At 42.6% G+C, this 14,304-nt stretch overlaps 1 protein-coding gene and 2 long non-coding RNA genes across 5 annotated transcripts in view; 2 read left to right on the forward strand and 1 right to left on the reverse strand.

Annotated features, from left to right (window-relative positions):
- The window catches only part of CELF2 (CUGBP Elav-like family member 2), an 815,242-nt gene that overhangs the window by 360,331 nt on the left and 440,607 nt on the right, over positions 1-14,304 (reverse strand). The window lies entirely within an intron of this gene.
- On the forward strand, positions 10,410-11,377 carry LOC140633394 (uncharacterized). Its single transcript, XR_012031002.1, has 2 exons — positions 10,410-10,981; positions 11,341-11,377. It is a non-coding gene; the product is annotated as an uncharacterized lncRNA (long non-coding RNA).
- Positions 11,568-12,530, forward strand: LOC140633393 (uncharacterized). The gene is made up of 2 exons (XR_012031001.1): positions 11,568-11,683; positions 12,254-12,530. It is a non-coding gene; the product is annotated as an uncharacterized lncRNA (long non-coding RNA).

Consider the following 14,304-nt stretch of genomic DNA (forward strand, 5'->3'; position numbering starts at 1 on the left):
AGTTCTTCGTAAATCTGAAGAAGGAAAGGAAAGGGAAGGGTTGTGGGCATAGTAGGAAGCCTATGGGAGTAGAGCTACAGTGATGGTGGCTGAAATATCTAAGTAGGCTTGTCCACAGCTGGCCCTTGATAAGAAAGATGAGAATTATGAAAAAGAAGACCAGGAGTATCCCCAGTGGTTTATGCCACGTAAACCACATAAATACGGGGAGTACGTGCAGTTCTCCCCGAACTGTGCTTTGTCATGACCCAGCCATGGAAGGAAGACACATCCTTCTCCCTCATCACTGTCTGGCTGACAAAAAGGGAAGGGCAAATGGAATCTGAGTGAACTTCAGTGGAGGTGGGCATAGCCCCATAATACTGCATGGTGGATAACTACCCAGTGTGCCAAAGAAACTCAATGTGTCCAAAACAGAACTTCCATCTCCTTCCTCTCTGTCCCTCTATCTGGCAACCCTGTTTGGTTGGTGGTGATTTGTATCACCGTAAATCCCAAGGGTTTCCCTTAGGAACCCAGTATTAGGATCCGCAGTATTATTAGAACTATCTTTGGGTGAATTATGAGTTAGAGAGACATTTGCTACGATTGCTTATTGCAGTTCTTCTGTGGCAAAAAACATTTTGAGTTTTCAAACAACAGATACTAAATAAACTAGAATATGATCCATTCATAAGTTGGGTAGTAGCTGTGCTAATGATGTGGAATACATCCTCACTTAGAAAATGATTATTATCATTAATCAGTTAGAGCTATTCATTCATAATCTGATATATTTGGAGCTCAGCTTGATCTCTTTTAAGTCTTTTAACTTCTGCGTTTAGCAGCTAGTTACTTGACAACATTTGTTTCTATGAGTAATGTTGCTTTGTGCTCCTAAACTCCAATTAAAAACTGGTAGAGATCTGATGTATCAGCAAATAAAATTTGAAGGAGACTTTAAATATTAATCGGATGCAATGATTCTCAGGATGTGGCCTCAGGATCAGTAGTATCAGCATGACCTGGGCATCATTAGAAATGCAAATTATCAGCCCCACTCCACACCTCCTAAATCAGAATCTCAGGGGGTGGGGCCCAGAGTTGCATTTTAACAAGCTCCCCAGTTGATTCTGATCCATACTCAAGTTTGGGAACCACTGGCCTCATGAATCTACCATCTTTAGGCTAGGATTATATAAATCATGGGTCGTATAAATGGTTTTAAGTGTGCTATAGGTAATAATCCCTGTAGAAAGCATGAAAATAGCTCCAAGAATGAATCTTACCTTTCATTTTATTAAGATTTTATTTATTTGAGAGAGAAAGCATGAGCAGGGGGAGGAGCAGAGGGAGAGGGACAAGTAGATTCTGCACTCAGTGTGGAGCCCAGGGTTGGGCTCCATCTCACAACCCTGGGATCATGACCTGAGCCGAAATGAAGAGTCAGATGCTCAATGGACTGAACCACCCAGGCGCCCTGTCTTGACTTTTAAAAGAGTTTTCAAGCCAGCTGGGGCATCTCAGACACATGAAATTATAACAGAAAGCTGATAGGACAATAAATCATTAAATTTGTGTAAAATCGAACTGTAACTACAGGATATTCAAGAGAGGAGACTATATTATTATAATATAGCCCAATATTATATTATTGGGCTATATCTCTTTGGATATGATTCAACATTTGCCTCACAAATATATAATTAATTTTGATGGCAAGATATTCTTCTAGTAAATGAGGAAAAAAGAGGCTAAAGCCTTTTTTTCTGGACCCCAAGAATTGGGTTAGGGTTAAATTTCATCTTGTCTCTAAATGCACTTTGTTTTCATCTTCAAAGACAGTGACTCCGCAGCCTTTCTGAGCAAATCATGGCAGTATTTTACCACTGTGAGAGCTGAGAGAGGTTTTCATGCCCAGCTGAGAGCTTTTCTTATTGACCAGAAAAAAAGCTCTTCATAGCTAATTCATAATTGCCACTGTGAGACAGTGGGATGTGAAAGCATTCTGTAAAGTTTAAAAGTTATGCACAAGTTAGATATGTGCTACCGTCATTATTACTATTGTTTGATTTAAACAGTAGCACTGCTTCTGCATGAGAGGGCTTAATGATGTTGTTGACTCTAAAATGATGACATGAGAAGGGAAGGTTCACGTGCGGTTTAAAATTAAAAAAAAAAAACACAACCTATTTCCTCATTCCTTCTGTAGATGTGTCTGAAAACGTACAACCGACAAAAGCCCCAGGCTTTCTGTTGCTCTCAAGATATTTTTTTTAAGTTGCTGCAATGACATAAAATCAAATCCCTTTGAAAGGTGGATGGTCTCAGATATAATTCTATAAACCTGATCCTAAAACTAAAAAAGGGAATAATTTGCTCACTTTTGGTGGTCATTAATTCTTTGAAGTTACAAAAGTACTTATTTAGGAAATTACCTTTTCCAGGGCACTAAATGACATCTTAAAAGTCTGAAAGTGTTAAATCACCTTCCAAGAGTGGTCAGTTTACTCCTTAATCACTGATCACATCCATCTAAATAGCTTCAATTTCCTTAGTGCTAGATTCTGATAAACATAAATCACCTTTATAGGCATTATCAAATCATCCTTTCCCATAAAGTTAGGGTGGGGGAAAGGGAGCCCCTGAAAATGATTTTAGAGCTTCCCCAGTAAAGGAATACCATGGCTTTCAGAGATTTTAACTATAGATTTGTCCAGTAGTTGCGAAATAATATCCAAATGTTGTGCTTTCTTTTTTATTGGTCATGCTCTGTGATACCAAGGAAGACATCTAGTCTAATATCTTCTTGATTCCAATTTATCCTTTCAGGCTGAACGGGAGCATATAATATTAGAATTTAAGTTTTGGCTAGGAGTGAAGCTTTCTGAAGTTTTTTCAATAACTGTGAATATGGTGGGAACTCAACAGCCTTGTTCATGAGGAATCTAAATCAAACTTTAGATTTGATTTTTGCCTTTAGGCATTTCCGGGCTAGAGTGGAAATGGCTGAAGACTCATTGCTGCCTTTGCACTGAAATCAACACAGTCAAATGACAAGTTCAGGAGGGGACCCCTTCCTTCACCTAAATGGACACATTTACCTATTCATGTGACTTGCACTCTGACTTAAGTTTGCTACCCTTACCTACAAGTCATAAATTAAGTCTAGTTCATGGGCTACCTCATTATTTTCCAATAAACCCAGGGACTAAAAAGAGCTTCCTTCAAAGTAGAAATTCATTATGACAAACATATGGGGGGGGGGGGTGGTCAGGGACCTGTCATTAGATGTGAACACACACAGGACTATGGAGGGATTTCAATCCGTCAGGCAAAGGTAACCCAGTATGTTCTTATCCCATTTTTCACCTAAGTCTCTCTAGGTTTTAGCTTCATGGGTTGCTTGTGTCCATGCTTCTGAGAAATTTTTAGGGAAGGCTCTAACCCTCGATGCTGAGGAGTGTGAAAGACCCCATTAAGTAGCCAAGGTTAAAGACGGCAACCTTAAGTGTGTAATAGAAGAGCAATAATTTTTCAGTGTTGACTAAAAAGAATTTATTTAGAGAGAAGATTAATTCATTTGACTTACCAAGATGGTATTCAACATTAAAACATGACACTTGGAATGCAGGAAACCAAAGGCCATGCAACAGAGCAGAATCTACCTCAGCACTAGCCCACAGTTTGGATGACCTTAGGAGATCTTTTAAGAAATATTAAATTTTTCTCCTACTTTTTTCCTATCATCTCACCTCTTCCCTCTATTTCCTCACTAGAGTTGTTGAGAGACTTCTTGTTATACTATATTTTCTCTGTTACTTCAAGCACAAAAACCTCTTATGGTAGAATGATGGTCTTATCCTAGAACAAGTGGGGGTTCCAAGGGCTCTTCGAGGTCTGTGGGTTGCTGTAGAAAAAGCCAAAGGAGACAGGGCAGGGCTCCCGGACTTGCACTTGGAGCCCCATTTCATTTCTTCTGAAATCTCCACCAGGTGCTCCCGTGGGACTTGTGGGTTAGAAGTGGGAGAGAAGATACAGCCTTTTCTAACTTTAGATTTGATTTTTGCCTTTCATCTATACTTGGATTAGGAAAAAAAAAAAATCAGAGGAAGAAACAAAGAGAAAAAAGTATACCCAGGAAGACAATAAAAGATTAACTTAAAAATTAAATAATGTGGAAAAAACTTCAAACGTCTTTTCATTTTTTTAAAACTAAATCTTCAGTGCCACTGACACTACTGTTTAATTAGTCAAATGAAGAAATTTACCTGGATGAGAATGTCACGCACTCCTTCTTCAACACGGTAATATTTTACAATATACTTTTGGTTTTTCTCTTCAGGAAGTCAATATCCCAAACTATAAATACACAGTTTAATCTTCTGCCAATAAAATGAGGTCAGCTTTCCTTTGGGTCTCCTTTAGAACTTGAGATCATTATCCCCTACTCCAAATCCCCTCACCTACTTAAAGACCTTACCTCTTCTCTCTTTTTTTTTAGGGAAAAGAACAGAAGCCTTTTAATTCCCAATTAACTCTTTGGCCTTCCTTAGGCCTCAAAAAAAAAAAAAAGTCTTGTAAAAGGATCATATTGGAATTCAAAGTCCATCGAGCAGCTGGAGGCTGTGCTAAAGAAATAGGTAGAGATATCAGAGCAATGAAAGAGATTGCCATCGTTGTTATGTTCTCTTTAATCCCATTAGCCAAAGAGAATGCTGTACTTTGAGAAATTTAGGAGCAGCGAGTTGTCTGGCTAGAGGCACAACTAGTTACAATACCTCCCTCTAAAATGTGCCTAGCGTATTTAAATCTATAAAGCTAATGCCCAATTAAGAAGAAAAAGGAGGCAGATTCTCATACCTATTAGGTTCGCTGTAAAAAATAAGAATGACCTAACTCTGCCTTGAGCAGAACAACCAGCCAGATGTAACATGGAGTCTCTGCTACCCTGCTCTGGTAGGAAATGGGATGTTGTGTCAAATCAAATACTGTTTAATAGACTATTATCAAAAATACTAGGTATGCATTACCAATCTGCTAGATATGGAATACAGTAAAATACTTCACACTAAAAAAACATGGAACATATTTTAGTCTTTCTCTGATGATTCAAGACATTTCAGAACATTCCACTGCCTCTAGGTCACCAAGACGAACCTCAATTTTCACTATGCCCAGTGAAGCATGGTTATATCAATTAATAGAGGTTTCCATTTGACAGAATGTTCTAACAACTAGCTTTAACAGTATATTGTCTCTACTGGGTGGGTACTAGACACAACATGAATACCAATTAGTTGGATTTTTTGCACAGGAAGGCAGTCCATTGGTTCAGCACCTATGTGAGTACTGGCTTTGTGTGCTTTGAATAGCCAAGATTTGGGGGAAAAAAAAGTCTCTGCCATTAACAATGGGTAGGGATGAGGAGAGAAGTACAAGTTGCTTCAATTCCTCCCCCGTTATCCTTATAGCACACGTAACAGAAAGCTTTCCAGTTGTAAAATCTCAGGCTTCTAAGGGCCCCTGGGTGGCTCAGTGGTTGAGCGTCTGCCTTTGGCTCAGGTTGTGATCCCGGGGTCCTAGGATCGAGTCCCATATTGGGCTCCCCGCAGGGAGCCTGCTTCTCCCTCTGTGTCTCTGCCTCTCTCTCATGAATAAATAAAATCTTTAAAATAAAATAAAATAAAATCTTAAGCTTCTAGAGCTCCAGTGTCCTCAAGGAAGAGTGCATCATGGGCTGGAAGGTCTGGTAGGAAGTTTACTCTCTGGCCATAAAATCCAAACTGCAGTTCAAAGCCATCGTGAATGGTGGGAGAGTTTCAGAGCCTGAAGCAGGAATCCTGACAGCTTCATGTGTATGCTGATAACCACTGTGCTGGAATAAAAGTATGCTGGTGCTAATCTTTTTTTCAGTCTGGGTCACACAAGGTGACAGCTACTGGTGCTAATTGAAAAGGAAAACGATAATTCAATGCTATAACACTTTTCACCTGCTTCATGCTTTTTCATCCAGAAGACTAAAAATACACTGGGTTTTTTTTGTTGTTGTTTTTTCTTACAAAGGAAAGTCAGGTAAATTCCCCTAGTATGGGTCATTCCCTGTCTTTGAAAAGTCCAGACAATACTTATGTGATGACAGCGCCTTCTGCAGATGGGCCAGGAAGACCTGAGGAGGAAAAATGTAATATTCAATCTTCAAACTGCTCTGGATAGCACAGGCTGGAGATTCAAAAACGTTCTTGCAAACCCATGTCGGTCAAAGCGCCCAATAGGAGCCTTATCAGCCTCTCTTGTAAAATGCATGTAACAATGTTCTTTTTAAACTTTTTTTTTTTTTTTTTTTCTGAGCAGAACTCAAAGTGTTTTAAATGCTCAGTAAATATTTATGGATGATAATCATGGTCTCCCATCTCCCATTAAGAGTACAATGCCTCAAAGAAACTATGATGGGCCATAATGAAAATGTACCTCTGTTGATGACTGATATGCAGAAGGTCATAATTGTAAAGTGCCACAAAAAGACATTTGGCTTAGTCTGTTCTGGCTGCTGTAACAAAACTACTTGAGACCAGGTGGCGTAAACAACAAATGTTTATTTCTCCTGGTTCTGGAGACAGAAAGTCTGAGATTAAGGTGCCCGCAGGTTCAGGACCCTCTTCCTGGTTTGCAGACGGCCGCCTTCTTGCTCAATCTTCACATGGCTGAGAGGCATGATCTCTCTTATACCTCCTCTGCTAAGGACACCAATCCTGTTCGTGGGGGCTTTACTCTCATGATGTAATTACCTCCAAAAGTCCCCAACGCCTAATACCATCCCACTGGGAAATAGGACTTCAACATACGAATTTGGGCCGGACACAGACATGCAGCCCATGGCAGTATTAAACTGGTTCTGGAACTTCTTTGGATTGCAAAAATGAGTTGGCCTAGTCTGTGACATGCCAACCGAGCACAGTACATGCATACACAGTGGTGATTCGTGGCCCTTTTCTCTGTGTGTTTTCTAACATATCGGGAAGGCAGAGCCATGAGAACACACTTCAGAATGGAGGGCAGGGCAGCCAGCTTTCCCAACCAGAGGGCTTCAATCACAGCTTTGCCAGGACGCTCTGTGTTCCATGCACGTACCCTGCGGAACCTCAGGCTGGGGCAAAATATCTCGGGCAGATGGCTGGGTTTCTCACTTCCGTCTCCCTGGCTCCGCAGTTTGTTCTATCTTCCCCTTTTAAAATGTGGTTCATTCTAGAGACAGACGAATTGGTACACATAGTACTTCTGAGGATAGATCCACGGGAAGTCAGCCGCGAAGCTTGGGAGAAGCGCTATCTCTGGGAAGAAGCCAAGCACAGATTTCAGTGGAACACCTCCCTCAAGCTCGAACAAGTTTTTCTTTCTTCGTTGAAACCTGTTCATTTCCCTCCATACACCCCACTCTCTAGACAGATGGACAGACAAAGAGACAGATACACACTTATTTTGGTCTAAACATTTCTTTGACGGAGTTTAGCGTTCAGTCAAGCTCGGTTACCTACTGCTCAAGAATCATTCACGTGCAATCTGTCGACCTCACCCCAGTCGGGGAGCACTTCATAAACATTCCCCAAGTCCCAACACTCCTCAGGGAGAGACCACAGAAACAGCACCACTCACAGTACTGCTCAGAACGATCTCCTCCCGAACAACGGGAAGCATTTCTAACGGCATCTCATGTAACGTCACCATGGCCTGACGCAAAGATGAGGTAGACTGTGTGGTCCCAATGAGGGAAATAGGGACACGAAGGAAATCTCGGTCAGTCTGAGAGTAAAGGACTTGTGGGTCTGCTCTGGCCTTCAGACTGGTTCCTATCCACCAGCTAGCAGCTCTTTTGAAGACTCATAATGCTGAAACCGGTGGAAAGATGGAGAGCTCTATTAGCGATGGGTCATTTTACTAGGAGGCAGGGAGAACAGAAGTTGTCATGTAAAGTCTTCTCACTGACCTTAACCTGTCTGCTTTATTTCTAGGAAGAGAGAGAGAGAGAGAGAGAGAGAGAAGGAGGGAGGAAGGGAGGATCTACTCAACAGTCCACCAGGCAAACTCTGGAACAGCTGTTTAAAGCAGAACCTGGTTAATTCCAGTGCTTTCCTTTGGCCTTAACTCACACTGTCTCACAGGTGAATCAATTCATCCTTTTACATTCAAACAAAAGGCGTTCTGGGATAATCTTTCAGAGAGGGAATGACTCCCTCAGGATGCATACACACAAAAAGAACGCTAATTCTATCATAGCGCTAATGTACCATGACTGGTAATATACTGCTCTCAATAAATTAACCAGCACCTTCGGTCATAGCTAAATGCATTAAATCAGTTTGAGTGAATTGGTGGGAAAACTGGTTTTACAGGATAAAGAGATAATGAATTATCACAGGTGGGAAAGTCGGGAGCTCCAGAGTGCCGCAGCAAAGAAAGGACTTGGGAGGGAAGATGGCGGCTGCTTTGACATAGTTTGAGGGTTGTCCTGTGGAAGATTCTACGTATGTTCCCGAGTGCCCGGAACACAGAGCTGGGACCGGCCAGTGATGATACACGGAGGCAGAGTTTGGTATATTATAAAAGGATCTAAGATGTAAGGGGCACCTATTAGGCATGAGTCACTTTGGGGGGTGGTTTTACAAATGGCGGCTCAGAGAACTGCCTGCCCCCCAAGCTGTACAGTAGATATTACTTAACACCACGGTATTGGGCACCTGGGTGGCTCAGTCGGTTAAGCTTCTGCCTTTGGCTCAGGTCATGATCCCAGGGTCCTGGTGTGGAGCCCCATGTAGGCCTCCCTGCTCAGTAAGGAGTCTGCTCCCCCCCTCCCCACCCCCCACCTCGGGCTCACTCTTTCTCTGTCAAACAAATAAATACAATCTTAAAAAAATAATAATAATAACACCGTGGTAGAGAAGTTAGCACCTGAGGATCAGAGAAGTTGAGACACTTGCTTGAGGTCAAAGTGCTTATAAGAGGCAGAGATAGGATTCGATCCAAGTCTAGGCCACTCCCAAGATGATGCCCATTCAACGGCTGCCTCCCCCAGGAAAATGCTGCTGAAAAGGGTCAGGAACATGCAAGTGAACACGGCCCTGGGAACAGCTTCCATTCGTGACAGGAAAGCAGTTTCTCTAAACAGAATCTTAAAACCCTAAAACTTTGATTACGGGCTTCTCTGGAAGAAATAGAGTGGAGAGACCGTAAGCTTTCATTCGTCTTTCCTTCACTTCTTATTAAGGGCAGTTTTGTGGCAGCAATAAAGTAAAATAACTCAGTATCGATGTTCGGTAAGCTCCCCATCCAACACAGAGGAAAAAGGGAAGAAGGATGTTGCTATAAAAATATCCGTAAACTGATCCATCCACGTAAGACCACTTTAAAAGCCAGGGCAGATGGATTCTCAGTTGCCCTTTCCTTCCCATTTCTGTCTAACAAGTGCAATCTTTCCTAACGTCTGTCTGAACCATTCCAAATGACGCCTTGATTTGCAGTGATGGGCCTAGGAGGAAGCCCCGAGCTCTGCTAAGCGTTTCACGGCTCGTCCTCCTTTGCCTCTCTGAGCTTCGGATTCCTTGTGAGTAGCATGAAGGGACCCCTGTGGTCTCTTTCTCCTCCGCCTACACAAACACCAGCACATCCCTATGACAACATCCCCTCATCTTGGCTTATGACTGAAATTACTGTGTGTGAGCACAGTAGGTGGCTAAGAATATCGCACAATGGATGACAGCCGGGAGCCAGAGGACTCGGCCTGAAATCTCAGCCCCCACCCCATGGCTGGCTGTGAGACCTGGCAAAGCATTTACCCTCCCTCTTCCTTTGAGCCCGAGTGAGTTTCCACATCCGTGAAATGGGGCTATGGACAGCACCGGCATCACGTGGTTGTCTGACCATTCAATGAGTGAATGAGTGTGCGCTGTCACTACTATTACACAGTGGCAGTGGCCTCTGGGTCCCAGGCTCATCCGTGGGGCTTTGAGAAAACCTCATGTAAAGGCTCTACTCTAGACGGTGGGAGCAGCAGATTTGGGGGTGGAGTCTAGGAAGCTGCCAAGTCCTGATGCACAGAAGAGGCAAGAGCGTGCGGCCCTCAAGGCTGCCTTGCTCAGTATGGTCGAGTGAGAGGCACCCACGCTTTACACCCAGGCAGCCTTGGGTTCGAACACTGGCTTGGCCATTTCTCAGCCACGTAGCCTGGAGCTGGTCACTGATTTCCTGTGAGTCACAGTTTTCTCATCTGTAAAATGGAGATGGTACCACCTTTCGGAGATTGTGGCGTTGAGGTTGAAAGAGAGATCTGTGAAAGCTGCAGCAGGCAATCAACTGATGATGCTTTTAAAAATGTATACTTCTCTTTACACAGATTGCTCAAACAGAAGGAAAGAACAGAAATGGGAGAAGTGCTGGCTACTTGGGGCCTGTGGAAGGCAGTTAATCTTCTAAGAACTATGAATTATCACTTGTCTTTTTTTTTAGATAACAGATACACCTGTATATTACCTTTTTTCCCCTTCTGAACAAAACAAATTTATGTATTCCTCGCTATCTATTTTTTTTTTCTTTTTACTTAACAATATATCTTGGGGATTTTCCCAAATCAGTACATACAGAAGATCCTCATTTTTATTCTACAGAAACATGGTATTCTGCTGAAGTGAGGTCTCATAATTTAATCGGTCTCTCATCGAAGAGCAGTGTGGTGGTTTTCTAGCATTTTCTTGTACAAACAATGCAGAAATGAAGAACTCTTAGATAAATCTTTTCACACAAATACATCTGTAGGATAAATTCCTAGTGAAGTCGTTGGATCAGAAGGTTTGTACATCTGTCATCTTGTTAGAAATCACTGACTCACCCTCTACAGACTTTGCACCAATCTGTACCCCCATCAGCAACGAGAGGGGGTCTGTTTCCCACACCCCCATCAACACACTCTCCTGTCAAATGTTCTCGTCTGTGCCGATCCAAAGGTCAAAAGGTAATCTCTTACAGTCGAATTTGCCTTTCGAGTACACTTGGGCCTATTTTAGTATGTTTTAGGACATTCCGAATACTCTTTTCTGGACAATGATTATTCCTATCCTTTGCCTATTTCTCTGTTGATTCGTTGGGCTTTGTCATTTTGATTTATAGCAGCTCTTTACATATTTGAGTTGGCAGGCCTTGGTCTGTGATATGAATTGCAAATATTTTTTTCTAGCTTGTCATTTATTTTTTGACTTTGCCTATTGCTATTCACCCCCAGTCCCGTATTTGTTACGTTGCCATGCAGTTTTTGTTGTTGTTGTTGCTTTTTAGGGAGTTAAATTTATCTACTATTTCTCTTATGGATTTTAGGGTTTGTATTGAGGTTTCAAAAAAGGCTTCCCCACTGTGATGTTATCAGAGAATTCTCTCATGGTTTCCTCTGATACATGTATTGTTTTGCATTCTGCACTGAAATCTTTGATCCATTTGAAATGCATGCTGGTGGAAGGTACATATATAATATTTTTTTAATTGACTGAATTCTATTACTTGTATTTAAAGAAGAACTATTTTTTAAAAATATTTTATTTATGTATTCGCGAGAGACCCAGAGAAAGGGGCAGAGACACAGGCAGAGGGAGAAGCAGGCTCCATGCAGGGAGCCCGACGTGGGACTCGATCCCAGAACCCCGGATCACGCCTGGAGCTGAAGGTAGAATCTCAACCACTGAGCCACCCCGGTGTCCCTAGAGAAGAATAATTTATAAGAAATTATATGTATGGTAAGAAAAAAAAAAAAGCCGCCTTGAAGATTTCAAGCAAAGAGAAAATGAACAGTTAATTTTTCGTGTTAGGTAACTCCAACAGCTGACTTTCTTTCCGTTTTCCTGGTGTGAAAGCGCATTTGATATTCTTCTTTTCAACAGTTGTCACTCATTTACTAAAAATATTAATCTTCACAGTGAATCAAATTAAAAGTTACAGATGGTAACAGTGAGTGAAAATTTCTGAAGATGGCATCATTGCCCCCTTTCAAATGATCCTTTCTTTCGTGTGGGCAATCCTATCTCCTTTATCTCCAATGCTTTAAATGCCTCAGTGCAATAACAATATAATCATAAAAGCTAATTAGTAAAGATTTTGTGTCTTGTTAATGATGCACAATTGATTATGGCTTGAGGACAGAATGAGACTAACCATTCATCCGTGAGGAGCATTGCATTTTATCTTCCTACAATATGTAGGTGATGGCATTTTTATTACTGTTTTTTCTATTATGTAGACATCGGAACCAACTCGCCAGTCTGCTTTTCTCTAGCATCATCTTTTACTACCACCAAACCTGAGCCCCTTAAAATGTACAGATCATTCTGGACGCCTGATTACAGGAAGAACGAGGAAAACTAATTACACATGGACCAAATGGTGAACGACAATCCAGGCATCACTACCCCACTCTATCTTTGCTTGATTTTTTTAAACTATGCTTCTTCCCATAGAGCCATAGGCCATAATTATGTTACACAAGTGCCTGAATAAAAATCACTTTAAAGTAGCCACTTAAGTAGCTGTAATCTTTTTTTCTGGACCATCTCAGAGTCACTAATTCTTTATTAATAAATAGATGTAACTAGACACGGATAGAGATAAATGTTAAAATATTTATGTAGAGAAAGGGACACTATAATAGAGACTCTGGGACTCCCCAGCAACTGTCACTCCCCCAGGGTTTATGATCCACCACGTTTCTCCCCAGAGTCCAATGCCTGTCTTCCTTCTTCCCTGTCTTCCTTCTCTGTGAAAGGTTTTCTTCTCCACCTGAAGAGTCTCCAACTCCAAAGCTCTGTGCAACTGTCGCTGCTCTCCTTGGGGGTATGCTGCAGTATGCAGCTTTTCTTTTTTCTTTTTTAAAGATTTTATTTATTTATTCATAAGAGACAGAGAGAGGCAGAGACACAGGTAGAGGGAGGAGTGGGCTCCCTGCAGGGAGCGCGATGTGGGACTTGATCCCGGGACCCTGGAATCACACCCTGAGCCGAAGGTAGATGCTCAACCACGGAGCCACCCAGGTACCCCAGTACCCAGCTTTCCAAACGGATCAGAGTTTGGCTCTCGGCTGAGCTGGTGTGGCTCGCACAACCATGATGAGGAAAGTACATAAGAGGCGTGGAATTTCCACACGTAGAGATTAAGAGTTTGTTATGACATGGATCTTCCCTCAGAATGTACAACTAAGACAGTAATTCTAGCATAGTGATATCCTGTTACTATTACCTGACATTTGAAAATGGCCAAAGATATCCTCCTTGGATGCCTGCAGGGAAGCTCTGGGGCCTTCACTCTCATGACTGAGGGCAGCCCCCCATTCCCTGCCTGTCCCCGAGGCATTGCTCTGGCTTGATGCCATCCTGTTTCAGTTTGTCCTCCACTCCCTTTCCTCACCCCGGATGTTGGGGCTGAAGCTGCCCCATGGGTGGTGGGCCAGCTTCAGAAGCTCAACGTATGGAAGACTTAGAGACAATCTCTCATTGGAAGAAGCATTTGGCTCTTCGGAGAAGAGACCTAGACATCTCTTGGTGGAGAATGCCTTTCCTCTCTTGTGTCCATCTGTTTGCTCCACCATGGCTTTATTGTATCTGGGCCGCTGGGCCAAAACAGGAAGAGGCAGCATTGCAGGGGGCGGGTGTGTGTGTGGGGGACCAGAGTGTGATTTCTTTTCTTTCTTTTTTTTTTTTTTAATTCATGAGAAACAGAGACAGAGAGAGAGGCAGAGACACAGGCAGAGGGAGAAGCAGGCTCCCTGTGGGGACCCCAATGCGAGACTCAATCCCAGGACCTCGGGATCACGACCTGAACCAAAGGCAGACGCTTAACCATTGAGCCACCCAGGTGCCCCCAGGATGTCATGTCAATGGAAAAGTGTGAGCCGCCTTCCTTCCTCTTTGTCCAAGAGTAAACGAGCTGGCTTTAGAGGGGAGATGCTTCCTCAAGACACTTGAGGAAGACAATGTTTCCTCAACTAGCATTGAGGAAGGACTCCAATTTTCACTCTCTAAACTAGTGTCTTTGTTGGAGTGAAACAACCTGGAGCCATGCCTACCCACCAGTCACCCTTCCACTAGCTGGTGGCCTTTCAATGAGCAGAAACTCACCAAAATCAGGGCTTAAATACTTGGAACCACCAAAGCAGAAGGAAGTGCTGAAGATGAGTTCCTGGGAGGCTTGAAGAATATGTCCTGATGGCTCTGGGAAGTGACTTTGATAGACACACACAGAATACAGAGGGTCACACCCATGGGACACGAGCCATGTTCCCTTGTTACCGCAAGGCTA

The sequence above is a fragment of the Canis lupus genome, chromosome 5 (assembly GCF_048164855.1).
Source record: "Canis lupus baileyi chromosome 5, mCanLup2.hap1, whole genome shotgun sequence".
NCBI classification, from domain to species: Eukaryota; Metazoa; Chordata; class Mammalia; order Carnivora; family Canidae; genus Canis; species Canis lupus.